The following is a 17,727-nucleotide window of genomic DNA, read 5'->3' as shown; positions in this document are numbered from 1 at the left end:
AAACATAGATACATTCAATATAATTCATGAGTCGAATCAAGACCTATGTTCCCCCTTTATGTCTTAATGTATTCACATAAAAAAGGCAAATTATTATTAAAGACTTTGTAACAGCTCCAAACTCCACTACAATAAATGCTCACTGGTACTCTAGTTTATAGAAAGACCCTATTAGGGAAATTATTATTCTTGCAAAGCATGTAAGCATTTTAAACAAACTATTATATTAATCTGACTATTCACAAGAATCATTTTATTGTGTGCATTTAACTGTGCTTAAGTAGCCGGTTCTGTATCCATTACATTTAACAGTCCTACAGCATACAGTCAAATCAATGTTTTTTGTGGCACAATGAATTTGACAGGTTTGGAGCCATTTTGTGTAAAGTTGTGTAAAAATCATATGTGTATGACCCACTGCAACCAAATCCTGTGGTCAAGAGCTCAGTGACACTTACAACTACAGAGTACTTAATTATAAAGTAAGTGTAGTAGAACACTTTCACTGAAATAACAACGCAACAGAGAGAACACACCAAAATCTACTTTTATTTCCATTTTATACTGTGTATGTACCACTAGCGTCATGCGGTAATGATAGTTTGTTCCTCACTATAATCCTGAGTTGTGTTCTGTGACTGAACAAACAGGTTGTGATTCTCAGTGATTCACTATGAGTGGTTACCCTGTCAGGATTCCCCTCATGCTATATTTCACCAGACCTTGAGTCACTGCCAGAGAAACAAGTACTGAAACATTGGTAATCTGCACAGAGTGCACTAAGGGTTTGTTCAAACCTAAGACCTCTGTGGTTATTGCAGTACTTTACACCACAGGTTTTGGAATCAAAGTGCATCTTCAAAACAAATACATCAAATGTTACTTACTACCTTAGGCAATTAAAATCCCATCTTAAATCCTCCTGAACTTCTTTTCCCAATCTGGAGTGGAATATGTGAGAAAGAGGAGTACCTTTTGACCTAAGGTGAACCGAACTGAACCAAACCTTACAACAAACGAAGTGCCAAAGCAGGATGTTCATGTAACCTTTACAGACTTTTGCAGAGCATTTGACACTATAGACCATGGCTAGTTCCTACTCACTCCAACTCACAATGGCTTACTATCAAGAGCATGAGGTGTCCCGCTCACAATCGCTTACTATCAAGAGCATGAGGTGTCCCGCTCACAATCGCTTACTATCAAGAGCATGAGGTGTCCCGCTCACAATCGCTTACTATCAAGAGCTACCCAGAAAACGCCAGGGTTGTGGGTTCGATTCCCACGGGGGGCCAGTATGATTTTTTTTTTTTTTATAATGTATGCACTCACTAACTGTAAGTCGCTCTGGATAAGAGCGTCTGCTAAATGACTAAAATGTAAATGTACTACCTACAGTGGGGGAAAAAAGTATTTAGTCAGCCACCAATTGTGCAAGTTCTCCCACTTAAAAAGATGAGAGAGGCCTGTAATTTTCATCATAGGTACACGTCAACTATGACAGACAAAATGAGAAAACAATTTCCAGAAAATCACACTGTAGGATTTTTAATGAATTTATTTGCAAATTATGGTGGAAAATAAGTATTTGGTCAATAACAAAAGTTTCTCAATACTTTGTTATATACCCTTTGTTGGCAATGACACAGGTCAAACGTTTCCTGTAAGTCTTCACAAGGTTTTCACACACTGTTGCTGGTATTTTGGCCCATTCCTCCATGCAGATCTCCTCTAGAGCAGTGATGTTTTGGGGCTGTTGCTGGGCAACACAGACTTTCAACTCCCTCCAAAGATTTTCTATGGGGTTGAGATCTGGAGACTGGCTAGGCCACTCCAGGACCTTGAAATGCTTCTTACGAAGCCACTCCTTCGTTGCCCGGGCGGTGTGTTTGGGATCATTGTCATGCTGAAAGACCCAGCCACGTTTAATCTTCAATGCCCTTGCTGATGGAAGGAGGTTTTCACTCAAAATCTCACGATACATGGCCCCATTCATTCTTTCCATTACACGGATCAGTCGTCCTGGTCCCTTTGCAGAAAAACAGCCCCAAAGCATGATGTTTCCACCCCCATGCTTCACAGTAGGTATGGTGTTCTTTGGATGCAACTCAGCATTCTTTGTCCTCCAAACACGACGAGTTGAGTTTTTACCAAAAAGTTCTATTTTGGTTTCATCTGACCATATGACATTCTCCCAATCCTCTTCTGGATCGTCCAAATGCACTCTAGCAAACTTCAGACGGGCATGGACATGTACTGGCTTAAGCAGGGGGACACGTCTGGCACTGCAGGATTTGAGTCCCTGGCGGCGTAGTGTGTTACTGATGGTAGGCTTTGTTACTTTGGTCCCAGCTCTCTGCAGGTCATTCACTAGGTCCCCCCGTGTGGTTCTGGGATTTTTGCTCACCGTTCTTGTGATCATTTTGACCCCACGGGGTGAGATCTTGCGTGGAGCCCCAGATCGAGGGAGATTATCAGTGGTCTTGTATGTCTTCCATTTCCTAATAATTGCTCCCACAGTTGATTTCTTCAAACCAAGCTGCTTACCTATTGCAGATTCAGTCTTCCCAGCCTGGTGCAGGTCTACAATTTTGTTTCTGGTGTCCTTTGACAGCTCTTTGGTCTTGGCCATAGCGGAGTTTGGAGTGTGACTGTTTGAGGTTGTGGACAGGTGTCTTTTATACTGATAACAAGTTCAAACAGGTGCCATTAATACAGGTAACGAGTGGAGGACAGAGGAGCCTCTTAAAGAAGAAGTTACAGGTCTGTGAGAGCCAGAAATCTTGCTTGTTTGTAGGTGATGGTCTGGATTTTTTTTCTCATTTTGTCTGTCATAGTTGCCGTGTACCTATGATGAAAATTACAGGCCTCTCTCATCTTTTTAAGTGGGAGAACTTCCACAATTGGTGGCTGACTTAATACTTTTTTCCCCCACTGTATGTAGCAAGGCCTACTGCAGGTATACCTGACCTTCATCTGTCCAATCATGGAATATGCCTCCCCAGTGTGGGCCAGCCTTCTAAAGTGTCTCTCCAAGGACTTAGAAGGCATTCAGAGATGATGTTGCCTAATCATTGGCACTCCCTACAACTCACTCACATCTCCAGAAAGCAGATGGGATAAAGCCACAGTCAAGACCTTCACAGCGCTCCTGTACGACCACACAAGTCCACTGAACAAGTTCCTAACCCGTCCACAGAGACAGCATGATCTGAGGAGTTCAAGGCAATACTCTATTGCAACAAGCCACACTACAAGACACCAGAGATATTTATTGGCATGAGCTCTCAAACTATGCAAATGAAACTCCCTATCACTAAAGACATTTGATATGCATATTTATTGATTTAGTGGAATGCCAATATGTTGTTTATGACTTATGACTTATGCACTGTCCATATAGTTAGGCTGATCTTATCTTTATACTTGTGTTTAACACTGAACAAAAATATAAATGCAACATGTAAAGTGCTGGTCCAATGTTTTATGAGCTGAAATAAAAAATATCCCAGAAATGTTCCATATGCACAAAAAGCTTATTTCTCTCTAATGCTATGCACAAATTTGTTTACATCCCTGTTAGTGAGCATTTCTCCTTTGCCAAGATAATCCATCCACCTGACAGGTGTGATATATCAAGAAGCTGATTAAACAGCATGATCATTCCACAGGTACACCTTGTGCTGGAGACAATAAAAGGCCACTCTTAAAATGTGCAGTTTTGTCACACAACATAATGCCACAGATATCTGATGTTTTGAGGGAGCGTGCAATTGGCATGCTGACTGTAGGAATGTCCACCAGAGCTGTTGCCAGAAAATGTAATGTTCATTTCTCTACCATAAGCCGCCTCCAACGTTGTTTTAGAGAATTTTGCAGTACATCCAACCGGCCTCACAACCGCAGACCACTTGTATGGCGTTGTGTGGGTGAGCAGTCTGCTGATGTCAACGTTGTGAATAAAGTGCCCCATGGTGGCGGTGGGGTTATGGTATGGGCAGGCATAAGCTACAGACAACGAACACAATTGTATTTTATCAAAGGCAATTTGAATGCACAGAGACACCCTGACGAGATCCTGAGGCACACCTCATGTTTCAGCATGATAATGCATGGCCCCATGTCGCAAGGACCTGTACACAATTCCTGGAAGTTGAAAATGTCCCAGTTCTTCCATGGCCTGCATGCTCACCAGACATGTCACACATTGAGCATGTTTGGGATGCTTGAAGAGGAGTGGGACAACCTTCCACAGGCCACAATCAATAGCCTGTTCAACTCTATGCGAAGGAGATGTGTCGCGCTGCATGAGGCAAATGGGGGTCACACCAGATACTGACTGGATTTCCAATCCACGCCCCTACCTTTTTTTTAAGGTATCTGTGACCAACTGATGCATAACTGTATTCCCAGTCATGTGAAATCCATAGATTAGGGCCTTTTCCTTATATGAACTGTAACTCTGTAAAATCTTAGAAATAGTTGCATGTTGAGTTTATATTTTTGTTCAGTATACACTACCAGTCAAAGGTTTGGACACACCTAATCATTCAAGGGTTATTTTTACAAATTATTTACATTGTAGAATAATAGTGAAGACATCAAAACTTTGAAATAACACATATGGAATCATGTAGTAACCAAAAAAAGTGTTAAACAAATCAAAATATATTTTATATTTGAGATTCTTCAAATAGCCACCCTTTGCCTTGATGACAGCTTTGCACACTCTTGGCATTCTCTCAACCAGTGTCATGAGGTAGTCACTTGGAATGCATTTCAATTAACAGGTGTGCCTTCTTAAAAGTTAATTTGTGGAATTTCTTTCCTTCTTAATGCGTTTGAGCCAATCAGTTGTGCTGCGACAAGGTAGGAGGGGTATACAAAAGATAGCCCTATTTGGTAAAATATATTATGGCAAGAACAGCTCAAATAAGCAAAGAGAAAAGACAGTCCATCATTACTTTAAGACATGAAGGTCAGTCAATACGGAACATTTCAAGAACTTTGAACGTTTCTTTATTTTTGCTATTTTCTACATTGTAGAATAACAGTGAAGATATCAAAACTATGAAATAACACATATGGAATCAAGTAGTAACCCAAAAAGTGTTAAACAAATCAAAATATATTTTATATATGAGATTCTTCAAAATAGCCACCCTTTGCCTTGATGACAGCTTTGCACACTCTTCACATTGTCTCAACCAGCTTCATGAGGTAGTCACCTGGAATGCATTTCAATTAACAGGTGTGCCTTGTTAAAAGTTAATTTGTGGAATTTCTTCTTAATGCATTTGAGCCAATCAGTTGTGTTGTGACAAGGTTGGGGTGGTAAACAGAAGATAGCCATATTTGATAAAAGACCAAGTCCATATTATGGCAAGAACAGCTCAAAAAAGCATAAAGAAACGAGTCCATCAATACTTTAAGACATGAAGGTCAGTCAATCAGGAAAATGTCAAGAACTTTGAAAGTTTCTTCAAGTGCAGTCGCAAAAACCATCAAGCGCTATGATGAAGCTGGCTCTCATGAGGACCGCCACAGGAATGGAAGACCCAGAGTTACCTCTGCTGCAGAGGATAAGTTCATTAGAGTAACCAGCATCAGAAATTGCATCCCAAATAAATGCTTCACAGAGTTCAAGTAACAGACACATCCCAACATCAACTGTTCAGAGGGGACTGTGTGAATCAGGCCTTCATGGTCGAATTGCTGCAAAGAAACCCCTACTAAAGGACACCAATAAGAAGAAGAAACCTGCTTGGGCCACGAAACATGAGTAATTGACATTAGACCAGTGGAAATGTGTCTTTTGGTCTGGTGTCCAAATCTGAGATTTTTGGTTCAAACCGCCGTGTCTTTGTGAGACGCGGTGTGGGTGAACGGATGATCTCTGCATGTGTAGTTCCCACCGTAAAGCATGGAGGAGGAGGTGTTATGGTGTGGGGGTGCTTTGCTGGTGACACTGTTTGTGATTTATTTAGAATTCAAGGCACACTTAACCAGCATGGCTACCACAGCATTCTGCAGCGATACGCCATCCCATCTGGTTTGGGCTTAGTGGGACTATCATTTGTTTTTCAACAGGACAATGACCCAACACACTTCCAGGCTGTGTAAGGGCTATTTTACCAAGAAGGAGAGTGATGGAGTGCTGCATCAGATGACCTTGCCTCCACAATCCAATTGAGATGGTTTGGGATGAGTCGGTCGGCAGAGTGAAGGAAAAGCACACGCTCAGCATACGTGGGAACTCCTTCAAGACTGTTGGAAAAGCATTCCAGGTGAAGCTGGTTGAGAGAATGCCAAGAGTGTGCAAAACTGTCATCAAGGCAAAGGGTGGCTATGTGAAGAATCTCAAATATAAAAAAATAATAATTGTTTAATACTTTTTTGGTTACTACATGGTTCCATATGTGTTATTTCATAGATTTGATGTCTATACTATTATTCTACAATGTAAAAAATAGTAAAAATAAAGAAAAGCCCTTGAATGAGTAGGTGTGTCCAAACTTTTGACTGGTACTGTACATTGTATGACATCGCATTTTATGTATGTTTCTGCATATGTACCAAGATGTTCAAATAAACCTAAACCTAAACCATGTAGATTTGGAATGGGCTTTGTAGCGCTGAAATTGATTGACCATACTGTAAAACACACTGTGACAGATACTGTTTTAAATGAAAAATCACCCGAAAAAAACTGTAAAGTGAGCCCACCCAGTGACAGACGCCTCAGGCTGTGAGTGTCAGTGACTCAGGCTGAATAATCGCTATGTCCCAAGAGATGAGGAAGAGAAACCATGGGCTTCTGGTTATACAGACCTAGAACGAACAAATACTTACATCTACCCTGCTCTTTTATTGCCTTGCCCTTTTCTCTGATAGCAGCTGTTTCCAGGAAAGGGGCTTTGGTGCAACTCTGAGCCCATATGTGACCAAGGAGGACAACCACATCTGGAGGGTCATGGAAACTGTGTGTCACGTTGTGAGAGTTGCTGAGCTGCTGGTCTGTTGAGTCTTTTGGAGCTGTGTTGAAAAGACACAGGTCACTGAGGGCATTATTGTGCAAGTCCCAAAACAGCAGAGTTGTGTTGAATTAAACAAAGAAAGCTTTTTGGTCCCATTTTAATTAGATAGTCCCCTACAGATTGTCAATAGATGCATACTATCAACAAACTTTAAACAAAAATTTGACATGAAACAGCTTGCACTTGTGTTAGGATTAGGGTTAGAGTTAAGGTTAGAGTTGTGATAATGAAAGATAGAATGATACGTTTATAACTTTAATGTACACCACAGTTTTTTTGTATTATTCTTTAAACTACTACTACTAGCTTGATTGTTGTAACCATCAATTGTCCCATTAAGAATCACCCATATTAGCAAACTTATTTATTTTCAAATTTAAAATGTCTCTAATATAGGCTACTTATTGTAATGTAAGCAAAATGTCTGCAATAAGTGATCAGTATTGGAATTTTTCGTTTTTTCGTCCCAGCTCTAAGATAGGTTTGGTTTAGGGTTATGGCTAGGGTTAGGGTTGGGGTTGAGCCGGGTGTGGACATGAAGCTAGGGTTAGGGTTAGTGGATAGTTAGTTGAACATTTATAAACTATCTGCAGGGGAGTATTCAAGAAAAGTGTTATCATATGTTCTTTTCTCAGGGAATGGATTTATCTGATGGAGTTTTAGTTGCATATTTTTTTTTTTAATGGTTTTAGTTGAATGGTTTTATTTAGGCAACTGCAGAAACCAGAATGCATTTTTATCATTGGACAGAAAAAATAACTGTTGATGCCATGCTGTATGAATCCTGTCAGATTTAAATTTAAATTTACATCATTTAGCAGACGCTCTTATCCAGAGCGACTTACAACTTGGTGCATTCAACTTATGATAGCCAGTGGGACAACCACTTTTTTTTTTATGGGGGGAAGAAGGATTACTTTATACTATTCCAGGTATTCCTTAAAGAGGTAGGGTTTCATGTGTCTCCGGAAGGTGGTCAGTGACTCCGCTTGTTCCACCATTGGGGTGCCAGAGCAGCGAATAGCTTTGACTGGGCTGAGCGGGAACTGTGCTTCCGTAGAGGTAGGGGTGCTAGCAGGCCAGAGGTGGATGAACGTAGTGCCCTCGTTTGGGTGTAGGGTCTGATCAGAGCCTGAAGGTAGGCAAGGACCATGGTCTTGTAGTAGATGCGAGCCTCAACTGGAAGCCAGTGGAGTGTGCGGAGGAGCGGGGTGACATGAGAGAACTTGGGAAGGTTGAACACCAGACGGGCTGCAGCGTTCTGGATAAGTTGTAGGGGTTTAATGATAAGTGTTTAGATAAGTGTTTAGTGATATAATGTTGCAAGAAGTGGAGGTACAAGGTGCACAAACCAGTAAAATGGGCGTGAAACTCTTCAGAAAAGGGGTTGATTCCTTCAGCCCCAAGTTATGCTCCCGTAAGTGCGTAAATGGAACTACATTTCCTTTTTAGGCACATTTCTCTGTTCCTGTATTGTTACCTTGAACTTAGGCATTAGGTAACGCATGTTTCAGTCAGATTTTCTTTCGTAGTGGAGATCACAGAAATTGAGGTGTGGCAGAGGTGTGTCTACAGATATGCCGTATTCTGACCTTGACTTAATTCCCTAATAATTACACCACCTTTAAGTGCAATGAAACATTGAATAAGGTCGAGAAACCTGTCGGTTCCTAGTAGAACAACATCTACTTTATTTTTTCAGATAGAAATAACACCATTCTCCATGCACTGTAATTTACAAATTGATAAGAGCTAGGTAAATGAGTAAGTCGTTTTGATAAGGGGATTGTAAATATAAATGACAATTATTTTAGATCTATTTTAATTTATGATCGCTGGAGACAAATGTGAAACCAGTCATATGGCAGCACACTGAAGCATATCAACATACTGTATCAACCTTCCCATAGTGACGTTTATGAAATGTTGTGCCATTATGCAAAATGTAAATTGTATGGCCTAACTTCAAGGGATGAAACTTGGAGACCCAAGATATTGGCTTCTACAGCCATGCGCAAATGACAGTATAGCGCCAAACCTACCGAGTTGATTTATGATTTCCATAATGTTTTAATTATATGCCCAGACTTTTCACTGTATTTTTTACAATTTTTATTGTGTTAAATATTAGCCACTATCGATAGCCACCGTCAGTTATACCCACATAAATGTATAACTGTCACTTTAGTGTTAGTTTCCTTACTTTACCTTTCTTTCCTCTTTCACGTTCGTGGTTGTTCCTTAGGATCGCTAGCAATTGTGAATCATATTAGGCTAACATATTACAAGTTGTGAAATAATTTGGAACATGTAGCCATTTGAATCATTATGGAACGCAGACCATACGTAGCAGTTTGAACATGGAGCCGGGCGCACGGTTCACGGCGACTGGACCGTTGTCATCACAGTTCGTTGATTAGTGAGGATTATTAAAGTAGATTAGTAGGACTACTGTTCAACCCCTATTGTACGCTTTTCTCACTTTCTAATAATTCATGGATTGAACAATTGAATATGGCAACTTTCAGGATGAATCAAACCACTGTATTTTTGATTCACCAGAAATTATTCACGCCCCTCAACTTTTTCCATATTTTGTTGTGTTACAAAGTGGGATTAAAATGGATTTAATTGTCAATGATCTACACAAAATACTCTGTAATGTCAAAGTGGAAGAAAAATTCTGACATATGTAATAAAAATAATACAAAAGAACACCCCCCTAAGTCAATACATGTCAGAATCATATTTGGCAGCGATTACAGCTGGGAGTCTTTCTGGGTAAGTCTCTAAGCGTTCCACACCTGGATTGTGCACATTTGCCCATTATTATTTTCAAAATTCTTCAAGCTCTGTCAAGTTGGTTGTTGATCATTGCTAGACAACCATTTTCAGGTCTTGCCATAGATTTTCAAGCAGATTTAAGTCAAAACTGTAAGTCGGCCACTCAGGAACATTCACTGTCTTCTTGGTAAGCAACTCCAGTGTATTTAGCCCTGTGTTTTAGGTTATTGTCCTGCTGAAAGGTGAATTAATCTCCCAGTGTCTGGTGGAAAGCAGACTGAACCAGGTTTTCTTCTAGGATTTTGTCTGTGCTTAGTTCTATTCCGTTTCTTTTTATTATAAAAAAAACTCCCTACTTCTTGTCGATGACAAGCATACCCATAACATGATGCAGCCACCACCATTACATTTTAGTCATTTAGCAGACGGTCTTATCCAGAGTGACTTACAGTTAGTGCATACATTTTCATACTGGCCCCCTGTGGGAATTGAACCCACAACGCTGACGTTGCAAACACCATGCTCTATCAACTGAGCTACACGGGGGTAGAGTTGTACTCAGTAATGTGTTTTATTGGATTTTCCTCAAATATAACACTTTGTGTTTAGGACAAAAAGTTAATTGCTTTGCCACATTTTTTGCAGTATGACTTTAGTGCATTATAAAACAGTCCCTGGTCTTTGTGGTTGAATCTGTGTTTGAAATTCACTGCTTGACTGAGGGACCTTACAGATAATTGTATGTGTGGGGTACAGAGATGAGGTAGTCATTCAAAAATCATGTTAAACACTGTTATTGCATACAGAGTGAGTCCATGCAACTTATTATATGACTTGTTAAGCAAATGTCTACTCCTGAATTTATTTAGGCTTTCCATAACAAAGGGGTTGAATACTTATTCACTCAAGACATTTCAGCTTCTCATTTTTTATTAATTTCTTTAAAAAAATGAAAAAGCATAATTCCACTTTGACATTATGGGGTATTGTGTGTAGGCCAGTGACCAAAAATCCATAAAAATCCATTTTAAATTCAAACTGTAACACAACAAAATGTGGAAAAAGTCAATGGGTGTGAAACCTTCTGAAGGCACTTTATTTTGTATGTAAAGGCTCTCCAAACCGTTTTGTATTTTTATTCACAAATACTTTCCTAACCCTAAATAATACAGAAGATCCGAGTATTTTTTTATCTACCAATTGGTGCTGAAAAGGAGATGGATATGTTTGTATTTACATGGTTTTCTATTATTGATCACTAATATTCTGAACCGTTCTCTCCATATATTCTAGTGAGTCTGTCAAGAAAATTCTAATTAAAGGTACACCAAATTGAAAGGGTTGGCTTTAGATGAATGTACTGAAAACCCTTTTGAATGAAAACTCCAGGAGAAAATCTGTTGGCCAGCAAGTGGGAGGGTTTTCAGCAGTTGAATTAAATGTATTCAGCATGCGCAAAGGAACCACGATATGCACCTGGATAAGGTAAGTCTGAATATCAACTACTGAGAAGTGCGTAGCAAAGGCGTACATTTCCTACGCCTGAATTGGCCCCTTAAGGGGTCTCCACAGAATATGCAAACAGCATGACAGCGCGTAGCATAGTGTAGCAATGTTGTTTTTCATCACAAAAGGAGCCACCTCCTTGTAGTGCGTTCCGACATTCGACATACTCCCTACTCCCGTGCCAAATGAACATTTTAATGTGTCTTATTGTCCCTTTTTGTCCCCCGTAGTCGTGGGGGCAGTGCTGTGTAGGTAATGAAGCTTACTTGGTTTCTTGATCTGATCTATAGGCTATATGCTATGCATCAAAGTAGCTTATTTTGCATTGATAAGCAAATATAATCTCAGCTACTGTTCAAACAATAAACATTTATATTTACATTTAAGTCATTTAGCAGACGCTCTTATTCAGAGCGACTTACAAATTGGTGCATTCAACTTAGGATAGCCAGTGGGACAAACTCTCCTTTACAATCTACAAGAAGAAGGCGAATGGTCATGTGACATCTTGGTCACCATAGCAACAGTTGACATTTGGCAGTTGAGGAAATGGTTGCCAGGCAGTTTAGCTAGCTAGTTCAAGGACTGCTAATATTAAAACAATTTTTACAGGTAAAGAGTCAGAGAAACATACTAAAACTACAACAAATGTCTATATAAACATGTTAGGGGGTAGCATAGTTATTTGTTAATGTGTTGTGTTTGCAGAATATTTGTTATGAGTAAGTTAGCTAGCTTAGCTAGCATGTTCTCTACCACTGGCTACTAGCTAGCTAGCTACCTTTGATACAACAAAAAAACATTTAAAACTTTTGCTTGAGGTTTGATATCCCTCTTGCTATGTCTCTTTAGTACTGTTGTCAAAAGTTAGGCTATAACCCTTACTAAAAAGATTGCAGTTTTGAAACTGCAGTAACAGTCCAGAGTCCCGAGTGGCGCAGCAGTCTAAGGCACTGCATCTCAGTGCTTGAGGTGTCACTACAGACCCCCTGGTTCAATTCCAGGCTGTATCACAACCGGCTGTGATTAGGAGTCCCATAGGGCGGCGCACAATTGGCCCAGCGTTGTCCGGGTTTGGCCGGTGTAGGCTGTCATTGTAAATAAGAATTTGTTCTTAACTGACTTGCCTGGTTAAATAAAAAAAGTGCAGTCGACTGTGGTGTTTTGGATGCAGTATACTGCACTGTAACTGCAGTTACACAGCAAAATTACTGCAGTAAAAAACGGTGTTCTTTTGGATGCAGTATTTGCAGCATACAGCAGTTATACTGCACTCTAACTATAGTTATACTACAGTGTACTGCAGTTATGCTGCACTCTGACAGCAATTTGTTTTCATAAGGGAATTTTTTATTGTTTTGAAACGGATGGTGATAGATACGATTTGTTGAATGACTAGGCTAATAGCTTCTTGGCTAGCACTTGACGACTAACCAAGTCACATGACCGATCATGACATGTAATTAAGGAAGTGATTGCATTTAAACAGCAAAGAGGGGTTTAAAACTTTGGCTATGTTCCAGATTGCATATCTACGTTTTCCCATTCTTTCAAGGGTGATATTTCAAGAACACCTGATAGAGCATACCGTTTAGTATAGGAGAACGCAAAGTGCTTAAAATCCACTAAATTTGAACGTACTTCGACGTGACCTCTAATCTAAATAGGAAACTGCATCATCACGCAGCCGGCATCAACAAAGCTAGCTTTTATGATAGCTAGCTACAGATGAAGTCGGAAGTTTACATACACTTAGGTTGGAGTCATTAAAACTTGTTTTTCAAACACTCCACACATTTCTTGTTAACAAACTATAGTTTTGGCAAGTCAGTTAGGACATCTACTTTGTGCATGAAACAAGTAATTTTTCCAACAATTGTTTACAGACAGATTATTTCACTCATAATTCACTGTATCACAATTCCAGTGGGTCAGAAATGTACATACACAAAGTTGACTGTGCCTTTAAACAGCTTGGAAAATTCCAGAAAATGATGTCATGGCTTTAGAAGCTTCTGATAGGCTAATTGACATCATTTGAGTCAATTGGAGGTGTACCTGTGGATGTATTTCAAGGCCTACCTTCAAACTCAGTGCCTCTTTGCTTGACATCATGGGAAAATCAAAAGAAATCAGCCAAGACCTCAGAAAAAAAATTGTAGACCTCCACAAGTCTGGTTCATCCTTGGGAGCAATTTCCAAACGCCTGAAGGTACCACGTTCATCTGTACAAACAATAGTATGCAAGTATAAACACCATGGGACCATGCAGCCGTCATACCGCTCAGGAAGGAGACGCGTTCTGTCTCCTAGAGATGAACGTACTTTGGTGCGAAAGTGCAAATCAATCCCAGAACAACAGCAAAGGACCTTGTGAAGATGCTGGAGGAAACAGGTACAAAAGTATCTATATCCACAGTAAAACGAGTCCTATATCGACATAACCTGAAAGGCCGCTCAGCAAGGAAGACGCCACTGCTCCAAAACCGCCATAAAAAAGCCAGACTATGGTTTGCAACTGCACATGGGGACAAAGATCGTACTTTTTGGAGAAATGTCCTCTGGTCTGATGAAACAAAAATAGAACTGTTTGGCCATAATGACTATCGTTATGTTTGGAGGAAAAAGGGGGTACTTGCAAGCCGAAGAACACCATCCCAACCGTGAAGCACAGGGGTGGCAGCATCATGCTGTGGGGGTGCTTTGCTGCAGGAGGTACTGGTGCACTTCACAAAATAGATGGCATCATGAGGAAGGAAAATGTTGTGGATATATTGAAGCAACATCTCAAGACATCAGTCAGGAAGTTAAAGCTTGGTCGCAAATGGGTCTTCCAAATGGACAATGACCCCAAGCATACTTCCAAAGTTGTGGCAAAATGGCTTAAGGACAACAAAGTCAAGGTATTGGAGTTGCCATCACAAAGCCCTGACCTCAATCCTTTAGAACATTTGTGGGCAGAACTGAAAAAGCGTGTGCGAGCAAGGAGGCCCAAGTTAAACAATTTAAAGGCAATGCTACCAAATACTAATTGAGTGTATGTAAACTTCTGATCCACTGGGAATGTGATGAAAGAATTAAAAGCTGAAATAAATCATTCTCTCTACTATTATTCTGACATTTCACATTCTTAAAATAAAGTGGTGATCCTAACTGACCTAAGACAGGGAATTTTTACTAGGATTAAATGTCAGGAATTGTGAAAAACTGAGTTTAAATGTATTTGGCTAAGGTGTATGTACATTTCCGACTTCAACTGTACATCTGTTTTACATTGTAGCCAATGTAGCAGTGTGAGCAACTAGTGCTAGCAATTCAGTGAACAACTATCCCAGAATGGAAATATTTAACACGAATATCAAGTAAATTAGTAACAGAATGGATATTCTCAGTACCTGTTAGTGAATTAAGATAACACCAACCAGAATAATTGTACGTGGGGTCCTCCTCTCGCAAATTGCTTGGTCTGCTGCTACATCGTTGTGGACATATGACAGGTACGTTTCATGCATTGTACAGAGGCTGAAGTTTTAAAAAATGTTTGAAGTAGCGAAATAAGCTATTTTGCTTACTGTTTAAGAATGATAAATAGCCAGAATAGTGGTGTTTCACTGTGAAGCTAATATTACATTGCATTAGGACTACTGGTGTTTTATTTCCAATGAGCAGGTTTGCATTGTGATAAATTCATACAACTATAACACCCATGCATATTATTAAATGACGCTGATGTTCACGGTAGCTTGGTTTTATATTCACGTTATGCATTGATAACTATATGATAGGCGATACGATGCAATACAACTAGATTAGAAGGCCTAGACTACTTCATCCTAATGTAAGCTAAATGCATTGGATACAAATGGCATATTATAAAGGACAATGTCCATGCATATTAAACAGGAATATATTAAATTAATACACCATTGTTATATTATCAATGCCTTTCTCTCTCCCTACAGGGGATTAGACAGATGAACTGCACCCCCCAGATGGCCAAGCCTCAAAACCAGAACAGTAGGGAGACATCAACACTTGTCATTTTTAATAAATATGAACCCTTTTATTGTTTTTCCTGTATCTATGGAACACAGTCCATTGTACAAAAGTTGTATTAGTCGTATGTACAGGATACACATGGTCCAATGAAATGCTTATTTGCAGGTTCCTTCTCGACAACGCAACAACAATAAGAAATAAAAGATAATATGAACATACATTTTAGTGAGGGACATCAAGGAGATTAACATTAAAAAGCTTGTTCAGTATGCCTCATTCAACTAATTGTGGTCTACATTGTAGACGATGAATAGTTGAACATGGTGTTTGAGTAACCGGTGTGAAATGGCTAGCAGTTAGCGGTGCGCGCTAGTAGCATTTCAATTGGTGACGTCACTCGCTCTGAGACCTTGAAGTAGTTGTTTCCCTTGCTCTGCAAGGGCCGCTGCTTTTGTGGAGCGACGGGTAACGGCGCTTCGAGGTTGACTGTTGTCGATGTGTGCAGAGGGTCCCTGGTTCAAGCCCAGGTAGGGGCGAGGAGAGGGACGGAAGCAACGCTGTTACATTGATGCTGTTGACCCGGATCACTGGTTGCTGCGGAAAAGGAGGAGGTCAAAAGGGGGGTGAGTGTAACCGGTGTGAAATGGCTAGCTAGTTAGCGGTGCGCACTAGTAGCATTTCAATTGGTGACGTCACTCGCTCTGAGACCTTGAAGTAGTTGTTTCCCTTGCTCTGCAAGGGCCGTGGCTTTTGTGGAGCGACGGGTAACGGCGCTTCGAGGGTGACTGTTGTCAATGTGTGCAGAGGGTCCCTGGTTCGAGCCCAGGTAGGGGCGAGGAGAGGGACGGAAGCAACACTGTTACATTTACTGGGCAGGAATAAAAACTTGAACACAGTGCAGTACCCTGGGGCAGAAATCACCCACGTCTGTATTTTAGAATGAGCTTCATATGTTACAATGAGCTGACAATTCTGCATGATAGAGAATAACATGCGTGGATCTACTTTTAATATAGTGATGTTGAACACTGCTGAATAAACCCCTGGGATAGGGTGATTTTCCTGGTGGATGGGAGGTTCCCAAGTTCTTTACAACTGCCTGGGTGATGGGGTCGGCTGTGCTTCAACCTGAGGAGAACAGAGCAGAAACATTAGAAATTAACCTCACTGCTCAAATTTCAGAGCTGGTTCAAGTTGCTGAGAACCACAACTATGTTACTGTGCAATGGTTTTGCAAACAGTTTTGCATATTCATAGGCTTGATCAAGTTGTCACCGATTTACTTTTATTTGACCATTTCATTATTTAAAACATTTTCTTTGTATGCAATGGTGAAACACGAGGTGAGGGGAAAGTGACAAGAAAAAAGTTAGCTAACGTTAGGTAAACAGACACTGCATGCATGCATTTACTTATCATTTAAGAGTGTACAAATAACTTGGCAGGCTAACTAGCCAAGATTGAACAGAACACAGCTAGCTGCATTTCCTATGTTTTTAAATCAGATGTTGTTAAAATGTCTTACCTCCAAACCAGTTGGACACAACTATTTTGTCCTGCCAATGCCATGGCGTGAAATGAACGCATCAGTTGCCATCTGTCCCTGAAAAAAATACATTTCCCATTAGCTGCCTATCAAGTTCACCAGTTCAGGATTTAAAAAACTGTCCGGGTCTTCACAACAGACACCGCTGATTTTACGATCAGTATGTTAAGTTTGTCAACCCTAAACAGCTGATAACCTGCTGTAGTCCCGTGTAGCTCAGTTGATAGAGCATGGCGTTTGCAATGCCAGGGTTGTGGGTTTGATTCCCATGGGGGGGCAGTATGATAACGTATGCACCCACTAACTGTAAGATGCTCTGGATAAGAGCTGCTAAATGATAAAAAATAAAATAAAAATTATAACCAGGATGAGATCGCCTGCTAGCTAGCCATCATTTCCAATAAGCTAACTTAGCTTGGCTAGGGGGCTGATAAACAGCAGTGACTTAACGTTTGAATTCATATGAAAGTAATTTGTTGAACATTTTAACATAATTGGGTGAATAAATAAACGTAATACTTGCATTTTACAAAGTTATACCTTGTTCCTCTGGAATATTTTCTCCAAAGCGGTGACTTCAGTCCGCCATTAATTCAGAAGTATTTGGAATTCGCTGTGTTGCAAGGTGTTATGGGATAGCCTCCCCGGCGAAGAGAACAAAAATGTACAGTGCATTCGGAAAGTATTCAGACCCCTTCACTTTTTCCACATGATGTTATGTTAGTGCCTTATTCTAAAATTGATTTTAAAAAATTTTTCCCTCATCAATCCATACACAATACCACAAAACGACAAAGCAAAAACGAAAAACTAGTTTTTAGAAATGTTTGCAAAACCCCCCGGAAATAATACATT

The 17,727-nt window shown here is 40.2% G+C and overlaps 1 long non-coding RNA gene across 1 annotated transcript; it reads right to left on the bottom strand.

Annotated features, from left to right (window-relative positions):
• Window positions 1-16,222: 16,222 nt before the first annotated feature.
• On the bottom strand, window positions 16,223-17,510 carry LOC121583365. The gene is made up of 3 exons (XR_006003509.2): window positions 17,413-17,510; window positions 16,852-16,929; window positions 16,223-16,454 (listed from the first exon to the last, which is right to left on the bottom strand). It is a non-coding gene; the product is annotated as an uncharacterized LOC121583365 (long non-coding RNA).
• Between the last annotated feature and the right edge of the window lie 217 nt (window positions 17,511-17,727).

Source organism: Coregonus clupeaformis, chromosome 1 (genome assembly GCF_020615455.1).
Source record: "Coregonus clupeaformis isolate EN_2021a chromosome 1, ASM2061545v1, whole genome shotgun sequence".
Taxonomy (NCBI): Eukaryota; Metazoa; Chordata; class Actinopteri; order Salmoniformes; family Salmonidae; genus Coregonus; species Coregonus clupeaformis.
The sequence above is the reverse complement of the archived record's forward strand: the minus strand, read 5'-3'. Positions and strand labels throughout refer to the sequence as shown.